The sequence below is a fragment of the Enhydra lutris genome, unplaced genomic scaffold (assembly GCF_002288905.1).
Source record: "Enhydra lutris kenyoni isolate GAN:26980312 unplaced genomic scaffold, ASM228890v2 scaffoldscaffold17, whole genome shotgun sequence".
NCBI classification, from domain to species: domain Eukaryota; kingdom Metazoa; phylum Chordata; class Mammalia; order Carnivora; family Mustelidae; genus Enhydra; species Enhydra lutris.
Window position 1 is genome coordinate 45,491,548 of NW_019154101.1, and position 13,593 is coordinate 45,505,140.

At 38.2% G+C, this 13,593-nt stretch overlaps 1 pseudogene; it reads left to right on the forward strand.

Moving 5' to 3' along the window:
• The first annotated feature begins 11,510 nt into the window (after positions 1–11,510).
• LOC111147492 lies at positions 11,511–12,620 on the forward strand (annotated as a pseudogene).
• Positions 12,621–13,593: the final 973 nt, after the last annotated feature.

Here is a 13,593-nt window from a genome sequence, read left to right on the forward strand (position 1 = left end):
CACCTTGACGAGGTCCCTGCAGCACCATGTATTAACAAAGATTAATGTCAAGCCAGCTGGCAGAGTAGAAATATTAACAGGGTTCAGTTCCAGTGTCACATAGCAGGGCATGGAATGTTGATTTGGGGCTGAAAGACAATAAATTAAAAACTGGTATATAGGTATAAGTTTTTCTGAGTAATCCAGCTTGATTCAATGGTAAAGCTGAAGCAATATAGAGGAACAGAAACTTAGCATGTCCTTTTAATCTAAATATCCAGAGTCTTAACAGGACTTTTGACGGACTGTTAGAGTCACTGGTAAGTATCCAGATTACCAACTATGGTAAATTGATTCTATGAATAATTCCAATTCTTCACTTCACCCTTTATCAACATCTTTTGCCATATATCCTTGCAGTTCTCTTCCCTAAAAGGTCAGAATCCATCTTCTTATCAAGGTATTGCAACTTGCTTGAGCAATGAGCGATTAACAGATGTGATGCAAACAGAAGCTGGAAAAAAGTATTTCTGTGACTCTGCCTGCCTCTTGTCCTCTGCCGTTGCCATGAAAACATGTCTAGGCTAGCTTACCAGAGGACAATAGACACATAGAGTGAAGCCAAGTCCTCCAAAGGAACAAGAATCGACCAACAGCCTGCCAATGCCCCATCATGGGAGCAAACCTAACCAAGAACAAGAGCTGCCTAACTGCCTTGTGTAGCCAACCACAGACACCTGGGAAAGCCCTGCAAAGCCCAGCCCACACCAGGGAACACTACAGATTTATGAGCTAAAGAAATGCTTATTGTAAACTACAGGGGGTTTTGGTTGCTTGTTATACAGCATTATACTGTTAGTAGGTAATTGATACCCAGCCCTTCTGTATGTTAATAAAAGAGAGTAATATGATTTATGCACCACACAGGTATATGGATAGTTGATGTTTCACTATGAAAGCTGAGATTGTTTCCTGTTTTTCCACATTAAAAATATCCAACCTCGGGGCACCTGAGTGGCTCAGTTGGTTAAGCGGCTGCTTTTGGCTCAGGTCATGATCCTAGGTCCTGGGATTGAGCCCTGTATCCGGCTCCCTGCTCAGCAGAGAGCCTGCTTCTCCCTCTCCCTCCGCCTATTTGTGCTCTCTCTCTATCTCTTTGTCAAATAAATAAATAAAATCTAAAAAAAAAAAAAAAAAATCCAACCTCTTCTTTGAGGTAATCGGCAAGTGTATCATAAGGAAAACTTTTCTCAGGAACCATTTTTGAAGTTTCTAGGCATAAGAGAGTAAACTGCTGCAGGATCTGCTGAGGCATAAAAAAAGAACCCAGCATTTGTAGGCTAGAGGAATGAATAGTTCCTTGTATCCTTAATCCCTCCAGTTCAACACTCCCTAGCACAAGCATACAGACATCCAAACTCACCAAGATTAGTTTAGCCCACCACCATCTTCCCAATGTATAAAAGATTACCCTGATATAAATCTCATGTACAACAGAGAAACATAAAAACTTTTTCTTCAACCCATTCTTAATAGGCTATTTCAGGGATGTCACCTTCAGTAGGGCACCTCTTTGCCACAGGTACTCCAGATTCTCACGCCATGCCCTGGCAGTTTCATGGCCTCCCATACTTCATCTCTCTCCCATCTCTGATTCTTTTCATCCTGCCATATATCAAATCTACTGTATCTACAAAATGCATAACAATGGAGACTATAGTGACCAATAATTTAGGGGTAATTGTATCTTACCAGGGAGGAGACAGAATTGTAGACATCAGTAGTAGAAGAGGAAGGAAGCTGGGTAGATATCTGGAAAATTAGAATACCTCCTTGGCATCCTGAGCAAACACAGCCAAAGGATGGGCTGGCTCCATGCACATGAGACCTATTCAGCTGCATAATGCCCTGCAGTTAGAAGAACCCCAAACCTGGCTTAAGGCTGGGCTGTGACTCTTTCTAGTGCCTCTGCATTTTCATTTTGCACTATACGCCACAAATTATGTAGCCACATTCATCCAGAGATAATAGGTGGGTTTGTTTCTCATCAGATGTGTTCCATCTTATACAAAAGAACAAGTTTCATGTCTGGGAATCATTTTATGTACAATCTTCTAGATACTAATGACCCCGTAAGATACTGAACTCTAATCCTCTGGTATTTTAAGCCTCAGTTTTTTCTTATTCTCCATAATCATCCATATACCAGTGCATACACTCTTAAAGAGCTGAAACAGAATATTGGTAAAAGTCTAAAATTATCTCTGAGAGGACTGTTTTGATTTCCCTCAAAACAGAAGACATTTACCATTAATAATCCAGCACCATGCTAAGTGTACAGTTGGGACTGCTATATAAATCCTTATCTCCCTTGTCTTTGGTTCACATTCTGTTCTGTGACAGAGCAAATGGAGATCTAAAATGTAATTTTTCCCTAGAGGTAACATTTTATGTACTATTTATTAAACCTACGTTTTGTGTCAGGTATCTAAAAGAACACATAAAAATGGCCTCTTTCTAAAATAGCCTTTTCAATTACCTCTCAGTGTAGTAACCATGTAACTCTTCCAGAGGCTATAAGCCCAAGGACTAGACTTTCTTAGAAGTGTCATTACTGCTGCTAGGCAACAATGAAACTGCTCACTGGGTTTTTCCATAGTCCCTTTTGTTGTACTATGTTTTGTTCCTTCTCTTATGGAACATTTCCCCATACACCACCCACACCTATCACTATAAGGAAGAAAAGCCCAGCCCTTGAACCCTGGTTCTACCTACTTACAAATGGGTGAGGCTATCTACCTGTTTAATAAAATGATTAAATAAAATGACACACAAACTCCCATCCTTCTCAAAATATTTCTACCACTAACCTGCTAAAAAATCTAAAACTCCCAATCTCTAGATTCTGGTATTGAGAAGTTTTACCAGTATGATTCTGTTACAGTACATTGATACTTGAAAGAGCCAATATAATCTATATAATATTCACCAGGAAATAGTTAAATATGAAAATCTCTACTCTCCCCTGAGCATCTGTTAGATTTGTAGAAGCAGACAATAAGTCTTAGGGTCCATCTTCTTGCTACAAGTTAGAGGATTATATGCTTACACACCAATCAGGAAGTGACTATTTCAACCAGGAGGGATTTAAACAATCTTCTCATTGATATGGCCTCTGGAGCCTAACTGTAGCAGAGAATTCAGATCTTGGCAGGACACAAAAAATGCAGCCAACAGTAAGAGAAGGAAGAATCAGGACAAAGAGAACTTGGGCTACAGTGAAAATTGAAGGGCCACAAAAGCCAAAATTTTCTTAAAAGAGAATTTTAAGAGAAAAATTTATTATTAATATTATCAGAAAGATAAAAAAATTATTATATCCACAAAAAAAAAATAAAGAAAGAAAAGAAAACACTTTGAAAAGAAATGACCCAAAATAAGAAAAAGCACTTGGAAATTAAAATTTTAGAATCAGGAAAAATTCAATTAACAATCTAAAAGACACAGTAAAAGAAATCTCAAAAAAAAAAATTAAAATGAGACAAAAGATTGGAAAGTAATTGAGAAAAGAGACTTAGAGGATTATTATATCAGATCTAATATCTGAATAATAGGAGTTACATAAAGATGGAACAGAAAAAAGCGGAGGGGAGAAATTCATCAAAAAAGAATTGTTTAAAGAAATGTACAAGGTGAGATAGTCCCAGACGGTGGAGGAGTATGAGACCTTAGTTTCGTCTGGCCCCAGGAATTCAGCTAGATAGCTATCAAATCGTTCTGAACACCAGGAAACTTAACTGAAGATCTAAGAAAAGAATAGCTTCAACTCTACAAACAGAAAGCGACCAACTTTCTGCAAGGTAGGAGGTCAGACAAGTGACTCAGAGGCAACAGATGGGAAGATAAACTGCGGGTGGAGGGGGGAAGGGAGCCTCCATAAGCCGGCACCACAAAGTGATAAGCAGCAGAGCACAAAATCAAAACTTTTAGAATTCTACTCCAATGAGGGATATCCCTGCCTGAAAGGCGCTCAGGTGATGAAGTGAGGCAGATTCATAGGTGGGATCCCCAGGGTCTTCAGGATCCCCAGGGTCACAGGAAGACCAGGGGTAACTGAGTGTGGCAGAGTTCCCAGGCATTGGAGAGGAGAAGCTGGCTCTAATCAGCCAGCCCAGGGGTGGGCTTTCAGCTTGGGGTTGCCAGAAACCTCCAACAACCATAAGGTCAGTCAATTGCTCTACGAGCAGGGGCCCAGCAAGGGGCAGAAATGGGACAAGACTCTCCCTCTCTCCCCCAGGAGGAGTGGAGCAGGTGGAGTTTGCAGGGCTTGGAGACTCCAAGTGGGTTTGTGTGCCTGAGATAGATACCCTTGGTCACAGGCTGGGTGAGCACACATTGCGGGAAGAGACCAGGGAGATAGGAGTGATTGACTGCTTTTTCCTGAAGGCCCAATGAAGCCCGGGGCCCTGAGCTTTCTGCTCTGGAGCTGGAGATTGGGAGGTCACAATTTCCACTCTCATCCTCTAAAGTGGCACAGAAAGCCTTCAGGGAACAAAAGCCACAGAGAACAATCTGGAGCAGCGTACACAGCCTGGCCCACTGGCATGGGCAGTGCAATTCCCCTCAGGAAAAAGATGCAGGGGAATCAGTACAACAAGCCCTTCCCCCAGAAGATTAACAAGAACATCTGGCTAAGACCAAGATTACTGATCTTAGAGTACCACAAAACATCAGTGCTAGGAAAAAATAGTATATAGAATTCATGATTTTTTTCCCCATGATTCCTTAGTCGTTTTAATTTTAATTTTTTTCTTTCTTTTTTCAACAAATTTATTATTTTATCAATTCTTTTTTAACTCTGAATTTTCATTTTTACAGCTACACTCTATCCACTCATTATATTTAATTTTATTTTTGTATATTTATATAAACTTTTCTATCTTTCAACTTTGGGGACACAGTTTCTTCTAACAAACAGACCAAAATACACCCAGAATCTAGTGTATGGATCTGTTCTTCACCTGTCTGATCACCTTTTTTTTTTTCTTGTCAAAATCTTTTTTTAATTTTCTTCTTTACACTTACATTCTATCCTTTCAATGTATTTAATCTTATTTTTGTGTGTATATATATATATATATATATATGTTTATTTTCTTTACAATTTTGGGATGTGTTTTCGTCTAACAAACTGACCAAAGTACACTCATAATATAGTGTATTGCTCTGTTCTCTTCACTTGTCTGTTTATATTCCTTCTCTTTTTGTGTGTCTTGAAATGAAAAAATATTTCATTTTTACAGTTATATGCTATCCATTCATTATATTCAACTTTATTTATATATGTATATATAAGTTTTTCTTTCTTTACAATTTTGGGATCTATTTTTCTAACAAACAAACCAAAATACACACAGGATCTACTGTATTGTTCTGTTCACTTCTCGGACTATATTCTTTTTTTTTTTTTTTTTTTGGTTCTCTTCTGATTTTCTTAGTGTGTATTTTTCTGGGGTTGTTGCTGCCATTTTAGTATTTTGCTCTCTCATTCATCTATTATTCTCTGGATTAAATGACAAGATGGAAAAAGGTACCTCAAAAAAGAGAACAAGAGATAGTATTTATTGCCAGGGACGCAATCAGTATGGCTGTAAGTAAGATCTCAGAACTAGACTTCAGAATAACAATTACAAACATATGACTTGTGCTTGAAAAAAAGTATAGAAGACACTAGAGAATCCCTTTCTGGAGACAAAAAAGAACCAAAATCTAATCAAATCAAAATCAAAAAGGCTATTAAAGAGAAGTAATAAAAAATGGAAGCTCTAACTGCTAGGATAAAAGAGACAGAAGAGAGAATTAGTGATATAGAAGAGAAAATGATGGAGAATAAAGAAGCTGAGAAAAAGAGAGAAATAACTATAGAATTCAAGAAATAAGTGATACCATAAAACAAAACAATATAAGAATAATTGGGACCCCAGAAGAAGGAGGGGTCAGAAAGTACACCAGAGCAATGTAGAGTAAAGAACTTCCCCTAATCTGGGGAAAGAAGAAGGGATTCAAGTCCAGCAGATACAGAGAACCCTCCTCAAAATTAATACAAATAGGTCAACACTTTGACATATAATAATGAAACTTGCAAATCTCAGAGATAAAGAGAAAATCCTGAAAGCAGCTCAGGACAAGAGGTCTGTAACCTACAAAAGTAGAAACATTAGACTGGCAGCAGCCCTATCCACAGAAACCCAGGCAAGCCAGAAAGGACTGGCATGACATATTCAGGGTGCTAAATGAGAAAAACAGGTAGCCAAAGAATACTTTATCCAGCAAGGATGTCATTCAAAATAGGAGAGATGAAAAGCTTCCAGGAAAACAGGAACTAAAAGAATTTGTGATCACTAAACAGCTCTTCAGGAAATATTAAAAGGGATCCTTTAAGTGAAGAGGCAGCCCCAAAGTAATATAGACCGGAAAGGAACAAAGACAATATACAGAAACAGTGACTTTACAGGTAATACAATGGTACTCAATTCTTATCTTTCAATATTAACTCTGACTGAAAATGGGCTTAATGCTCCAATCAAAAGACACAGGGTATTATACTGGAAAAAAAGGCAAGACCCATTGGTATGTTGTCTGCAAAAGACTCATTTTGGACCCAAAGACACCTCTAGATTGAAAGTGAGGGGGTGAAAAACCATTTAACATGCTAATGGATATCAAGCAAAACCTGGGGTGATAATCCTTATATCAGACAAATTAAATTTTTAAACCAAAAATGGTAATAAAAGATGAGGAAGGATACTATATTCATAATTAAAGGGTCTATCCACTAAGAAGATCTAACAATTGTAAATACTTATACCCCTAACATGGGAGCAGCCAATTATATAAACCAATTAATAACAAAATTAAACAAAACACTGATAACAATACAATAACAGTAGGGGACGTTAAACTCCACTTACTGCAATGAACAGATTATCTAAGCAGAAGACCAACAAGGAAACGAAGGCTTTGAATGACACACTGGACCAGACAGACTTCACTGATAAATTCAGAGTATTCCATCCTAAAGTAACAGAATTCACATTCTTCTTGAGAACACATGGAACATTCTCCAGAAAAGATCACATACTGGGTCACAGATCAGGTCTCAACTGATACCAAAACACTGGTATCAAGGAATGATGCTTTGAAACTTGAACTCAATCACAAAAGGAAAGTTGGAAAGAACTCAAATACATGGAAGCTAAAGAGCATCCTACTAAAGAATGAATGGGCCAACCAGGAAATTAAAGAAGAATTTAAAAAATTCATGAAAATGAAAACAAAACTTCAAAATCTTTGGGATGCAGCAAAGGTGATCCTAAGAGGAAAGTATATAGCAATACAAGCCTTTCTTAAGAAAGAAGAAAGGTCTCAAATACACAACCTAACCCTACACCTAAAGGAGCTGGAGAAAGAACAGCAAAGAAAGCCAAAACCCAGCAAGAGAAGAGAAATCATAAAGATCAGAGCAGAAATCAATGAAATAGAAACCAAAAGAACAGTAGGACAAATCAACGAAACTAGGAGCTGGTTCTTCGAAAGAATTAATAAGATTGATAAACCCCTGTCCAGACTTAACCAAAAGAAAGAGAAAGGACCCAAATAAATAAAATCATGAATGAAAGAGGAGAGATCACAACCAACACCAAAGAAATACAAACGACTATAAGAACATATTATGAGCAGCTATATGCCAACAAATTAGGCAATCTGGAAGAAATGGATGCATTCCTAGAGATGTATAAACTACCAGAACTAAGGAGAAAGAAATATAAAAGCTAAAAGACTCATAAACAGCAAGGAAACTGAAGCAGTAATCAAAAATCTCCCAACAAACTCAAGTCCAGAGCCAGATGGCTTTCCAGGGGAATTGTACCAAACAATTAAAGAACAATTAATACCTATTTTTCTGAAGCTTTTTCAAAAAATAGAAATGGAAGAAAAACTTCCCAACTCTTTTTATGAGTCCAGCATTACCTTGATCCCAAAACCAGACAAAGAACCCGCCAAAAAGGAAAATTACGGATCAATATCCCTGATGAATATGGATGCAAAAATTCTCACCAAGATACTAAACCACAAGATCCAACAGTACATTAAAAGGATTATTCACCACAACCAAGTGGGATTTATTCCTGGATTGCAAGGGTGGTTCAATAACCCTCAAGTCAATCAATGGGATACACTCATTAATAAAAAAAAAAAGACAACCATAGGATTCTCTCAAATGCAGAAAAAGCATTTGACAAAGCACAGCATGCTTTCTGATTAAAACTGTTCACAGTGTAAGGATAGAGGGAACATACCTCAATATCATAAAAGTCATATATGAAAAGCCCACAGCTAATATCATTCTCAACAGAGAAAAGTTCTCAGTTTTTCAGTCAGGAACACACAAGGGATGTCCACTATAACCACTATTGTTCAACATAGTACTAGAAGTCCTAGACTTTGCAATCACACAACAAAAACTAATAAAAGGTATTCAAATTGGCAAAGAAAAAGCCAAACTCTCACTCTTTGCAGATGACATGATATTTTTTGTGGAAAACCCAAGAGATTCCACCCCAAAATTGCTAGAACTCATACAGGAATTCAGCAACATGGCAGGATTAAAATCAATGCACAGAAATCAGTTGCATTTCTAAACACTAACAATGAGACAGAAGAAAGAGAAATTAAGGAGTCAATCCCATTTACAATTGCACACAAAACTATAAGATACTGAAGAATAAACCTAACCATTGAAGCAAAGGATCTGTATTCAGAAAATTATAAAACACTCATGAAAGAAATTGAGGAAAACACAAAGAAATGCAAAAGCATTCCATCCTCATGGATTAGAAGAGCAAATACTGCTAAAATGTCTATGCTACCCAGAGCAATTGACACATTCAATTCAATCCCTATCAAAATACCATCAACTTCTCTCACAGAGCTGGAACAAATAATCCTAAAATTTGTATGGAGCCAGAAAAGACTGCAAATAGCCAAAGGAATGTTGAAAAAGAAAACCAAAGCTGGTGGCATCAGTATCCCAGACTTCAAGCTCTATTACAAAGCTGTAATCATCAAGATAGTAGTATGGTACTGGCACAAAAACAGACATATAGATCAATGGGACAAAACAGAGAACAAAGAAATGGACTCTCAACGCTATGGTCAACAAATCTTCAACAAAGCAGCAAAGAATATCCAATGGAAAAAAGTCTCTTCAATAAGTTATGCTGAGAAAATAGGACAGCCATATGCAGAAGAACGAAACTGGACCACTTCCTTACACCATACACAAAAATAGACTCCAAATGGCTGAAAGACATAAATGTGAGACAGGAATACATCAAAATCCTAGAGGAGAACACAAGCAGCAACCTCTGTGACCTCGGCCACAGTAACTTCTTGTCTCCAAAGGCAAGGGAAACAAATGCAAAAATGAACTCTTGGGACTTCATCAAGATTTTTATCTTTTATTTTTATTTTTAGCTTTTAGCTTTTACACAGCAAAGTAAACAGTCAACAAACCCAAAAGACGGCTGACAGAATAGGAGAAGATATCTGCAAGTGACATGTCAGATAAAAGGCTAGTATGCAAAATCTATAAAAAACTTATCAAACTCAACACCCAAACAAATAATCCAATCAAGAACTGGGCAGAACACATGAACAGACATTTCTCTAAAGAAGACATACAAATGGACAACAGACACATGAAAAAATGCTCCACATTACTTGGCATTAGGGAAATACAAATCAAAACCATAATGAGAAATCATATCACACCCGTCAGAATAGCTAAAATTAACAAGTCAGCAAACAACAGATTTGGCGAGGACGTAGAAAAGGGGGAACCCTCTTAGACTGCTGGTGGGAATGCAAGCTGATACAGCCACTCTGGAAAACAGCATGGAGGTTCCTCAAAAGATTGAAAATAGGGGTACCTGGGTGGCTCAGTGGGTTAAGCCTCTGTCTTTGGCTCAGGTCATGATCCCAGGGTCCTGGGATCGAGCCCCGCATCGGGCTCTCTGCTCAGCAGGGAGCCTGCTTCCCTTTCTCTCTCTCTGCCTGCCTCTCTGCCTGCTTGTGATCTCTCTCTGTCAAATAAATAAATAAAAATCTTTAAAAAAAAAAAAAAAAAGGTTGAAAATAGAGCTACCTTTTGACCCAGCAATTTCATTACTAGGTATTTACCCCAAAGATACATATGTAGTGATCCAAGGAGGCACCTGCACCCCAATGTCATAGCAGCAATGTCCACAAATAGCCAAACTGTGAAAAGAGCTGAGATGTCCAGCAACAGATGAATGGATAAAGATGGTGTGGTTTACACACATAATGGAATATTAGCCATCAGAAAGGATGAATAGTTACCACTTACATCCATCAAAGTATCAATCAAGTGTGAGGAGAAAGCAAATGAAATTTTGGATAGGTAATAAATTTTAAAATTTAGGAAGCTGGCTAACTGAACATAATAAAAATTTTAAAATAAAATTTAGGAAGCCATGGGAGATGTGCCTCAGAAAAAGATGAAATAAAAGAAGAAAAAGAAAAGAAAGCTGAAGACACAGAATCTAACAAACAGTAAAGTCAACATAGGATAGAGCTGCAAAATGAGATCCTAGGATGATAGTAATTCATTAGGCCAAAGAAACAACTGATCCAGATAGAAAAAGTAAAATGGAAGGATCTCAGAGGGAAGTCTAAAAGTTCATGATATTGATAAACTGTTTGAAATGCTGAATGCTTGGAAATAAATACTGATAAGCATTAGATAGAGTCCTTGAAAACTGATAGTAGGTATGCTGAAAACTAATGCAAGAGAAAAAAAAAATTGTTATCAATGAAGAAAAATGTTTATGAGAAAGAAATAGTTATAGACTACTACTTGGCTTTGTAGTAAATAACATTTTCACCTTGATAATAAAGTAAAAAGTGAATTTTTTTCTTTTGGCCCCCCAACTTATTATATTATTACATCAGAATGATAGTTGGTCAGGAAAGTAAAGTGTGGGTAAAGAATGTAAGATACCAATTCAGAAAGACCTACCTTGATGGGAAATAAGCAGAATAATATGGAGGAAAATACTAGAAGAAACCACCAAAAGGAATAAAAATTGTTGCCTCTGGGAAAGTTGACAGAGTATTTGGAAGGGAAAGTCGGAAGTCAGCAATTTCTCATTATTATGTTATTTGACTTTTCACAAGCATGAATTTTTTTTAAGTTTTTTTTTAAAGATTTTATTTATTTATTAGAGAGAGATCACAAGTAGGCAGAGAGAGAGAGAGAGAAGCAGGCTTCCCGCTGAGCAGAGAGCCCGATGCGGGACTTGATCCCAGGACCCTGAGATCATGACCCGAGCCAAAGGCAGTGGCTTAATCCACTGAACCACCCAGGTGCCCATCACAAGCATGAATTATTTTTAAAAATTATGTGAGAATGGGGTCCCACCCCAGATATCCCCTACTCACTGACCGAGTCTGAGTCTATGGCCAGCCAGGTTATCAAGTACAAGGCTAAAGTTGCCTGGGAGGCAGGAAAGCCTCTCTCTATAAAGGAGGTAGAGGTGGCACCCCCAAAGGCTCCTGAAGTTCGAATTAACATTATTGCCATTGCAGTTTGCCACACCAATGCTTATACCCTGAGTGGGACTGATCCTGAAGGGAGTTCTCCAGTGGTCCTGGGACATGAAGGTGCTGGAATTATGAAAACTGCTGGCAAAGGGGTTACTAAACTGAAGGTAGGTGATACTGTCATCCCACTTTACGTCCCACAGTGTGGAGAATGAAAATTTTGTCTAAACCCTAAATAAACCTTTGCCAGAAAATAAGAGTTACTCAGGGGAAAGAATTAATGCCAGATGGTGCTAACAGATTTACTTGCAAAGGAAAGACAATTTATGTTACATAGGAAGCAGCAAGTTTCCTGAATATACAGTTGTGGCTGATAACTGTGTTGCTAAAATTGATCCTTTAGCACCTTTGAATAGTCTGCCTTCTGTGTTGTGGCATTTCAACCGGTTATGGTGCTGCTGTGAACACCGCTAAGGTGGAACCTGGCTCTACTTGTGCCATCTTCAGCCTAGGAGGAGTTGGTGGCTCTCATGGGCAGTAAGGTGGCTGGTGAGTCCTGGATCATTGGTGTGGACATCAATAAAGATTAATTTGCAAGGGCTAAGGAGTTTGGAGCCTCTGAATGTATTAACTCCCAGGACTTCTGTACATCCAGGAAATGCTCACTGAAATGACTGAGGGGGGAGTGGACTATTCCTTTTAGTGTATTGGTAACATGAAAGACATAAGAGCACTGCAGGCCTGCAACAAAGGCTGTGGTGTCACTGTTGTCGCTGGAATAGCTCTAGAAATCACCACTCACCCAATTTAGCTGGTTAACAGGCCACACGTGGAAAGGCACTGCCTTTGGAGGATGGAAGAGTATGGGAAGTGTTCTAAAGTTTGTGTCTGAATATATGTCCAAAAAGGTAAAAGTTGATGAATTTGTGACTCATAATCTGTCTTCTGACCAAATTAATGAAGCCTTTGAACTGATGAATGCAGGAAAGAGCATTTGAACTGTTGTAAAGCCTTAAATTCAACAAAGAAACCATGTTCATCCTTGTACCTAAGACTTGTGGTCCAACTGGAACAGCCAGACAAGCAGGGAGAAGATCTAAGTTCACAGCCTCTTGGATCTTCTCTACTACTACTTCTAGAGTAACCTACTCTAGGCAATAATATTTTTTTTTTAAAGATTTCATTTATTTGACAGAGAGATCACAAGTAGGCAGAGAGGCAGGCGGGGGGGCGGGGCGGGGAGCAGGCTCCCTGCTGAGCAGAGAGCCCCATGCGGGGCTCGATCCCAGAACCCTGGGATCATGACCTGAGCCCAGGGCAGAGGCTTAATCCACTGAGCCACCCAGGTGCCCCTAGGCAATAATATTTTTTGTAGAATTCATAAATCTTTAATCAAGGACAAGGTTAATACAGTCATAAATCTTTTTTTTTTTTTTAAACTCTCCTTCACATGAATAATTGCCAGCTCATTAAGGAATATTCTAGGGGCATCTGGGTGGCTCAGTCATTGGTGCCTACCTTCGGCTCAGGTCATGATCCCAGGTTTCTGGGACTGAGCCCTGCATCAGCCTCCTTGCTCAGCAGGAAGCCTGCTTCTCCCTCTCCCACTCACCCTGCTTATGTTCCCTCTCTTGGTATGTCTCCCTCTGCCAAATAAATATATAAAGTCTTAAATATATATATATATATATATATATATATATGTGTGTGTGTGTGTGTGTATATATATATATACACATATATATATATATTCTTACATAGTAAAAGTAATTTCTGTGTAAAAAAAATGTGTGAGAATGAATGAGACAGTCAAATTATATGTTCAAAAAATATTTGTGCCATTTGCTCTTTGCTTGGAAATGAAAAATTTTAATTTAGTGAAAACAGAGGATGAATACATTTTATAAAAACAGTATAACTTGTGAATTTCATTTATTCAGTTATGCCATTCATTCTGCATTGACCGACATCTATCAAAGATATCTTTGC